Source organism: Protopterus annectens, chromosome 7.part0, assembly GCF_019279795.1.
Source record: "Protopterus annectens isolate FY-2018-M chromosome 7.part0, PAN1.0, whole genome shotgun sequence".
NCBI lineage: Eukaryota > Metazoa > Chordata > Ceratodontiformes > Protopteridae > Protopterus > Protopterus annectens.
In genome coordinates, this window is record NC_056739.1 from 1,277,214,009 (window position 1) to 1,277,215,138 (window position 1,130).

Sequence of the window (1,130 nt, forward strand, 5' to 3'; positions counted from 1 at the left end):
CTGATAAAGTAAACAGAACTTTTACTTAAGATATATATTTGTATAATAAGTAATGTATATATGCAGCATTCATATTTACTCTTCTCCTTCTTTCACCCCTTAGCCTGGGTCATGACTGAAAAGAGTCTTTGGATCAGCTCACCTACCTGGTTATCATACAGAAATAAAAAAAACAAAGTGTGTGTATTCATTTGTTCTTCTCTGTGGCTTTGTTATTTGTTTGTACACATACCTCAGCTGAACCGATGCAGAGTACTGCTTGGCATTCAAATGACACTAAGTAAAGGAGATTAAAATTAATGGTTTAAGACATTTTATAACATGAGATGCTGGTATTTAAAATGTGTAACTTAATTGGAAGAATTTGTATCATGTATAATAAAGGACATTAAGTAACTACAAAACTGAAATGGATATTGCATACAGTTAAATATATTGCATTTATATATTGTACTCTGTAGTACAATGAGGTGTAAAAATTAAAAAAAAAAAAAAAAAAACTGCAGCTGGTGAACACCTCATGCTACGGAAATCCCACTGTGGGTCACAGAGGCTTCGGCCTTTTCATGGTTATAGCTGTCACACAAGCTAATTATGTTTCCCTGATAATCTGAAATCCATCAAAAATGCTGTGGCAAACAGTGTTCTTACATTGGCTATTTTGCATTGTAAAACAACAGCACACTACACATTGTTGTAAAACTCACTTTTATTTTGAAGAACTTTAGCAAATATCTGAGATAAAGATGATGTAGAAGCCAGGAAAGAATGGACTTGCAAAGAAAATGTGAGAAACACCCATGATACTAATTCTTTGAGGATTTGTATTCCATAGGTTTTGTTGGCTCCATCACAGAATGCTACCCTTCTTAGTATGTTGATTGATGCGGAGGCATCACTAGAGTCACTGCCATGAATTTTGGGCTGGGAAATTACATCTGGAGTAATTTGCATGAGCATATGGCTGACCAGCTTTGACAGGATACATCTCTGGGAGATGGATCAATGCTTGGTGGAGTGAAGTCATAAGTGCAAACTGAAATGGAAGAAAAATGTCCAAAACCTATCAAGGGAGGGAAAGAGACATGGATTACACTTCATCTTAGATTAATATACTTGATGTAGTCATC

General features: G+C 35.1%; 1 protein-coding gene across 2 annotated transcripts in view; it reads right to left on the bottom strand.

Moving 5' to 3' along the window:
- Nucleotides 1–691: 691 nt before the first annotated feature.
- Nucleotides 692–1,130, bottom strand: part of CALML4 (calmodulin like 4) — a 168,131-nt gene continuing 167,692 nt past the window's right edge. For both annotated transcript variants that reach the window (XM_044077892.1, XM_044077891.1), the window contains one exon: nt 692–1,130. This exon is cut by the window's right edge and continues 172 nt beyond it. The gene's annotated coding sequence lies outside the window, so the exon portion shown is untranslated.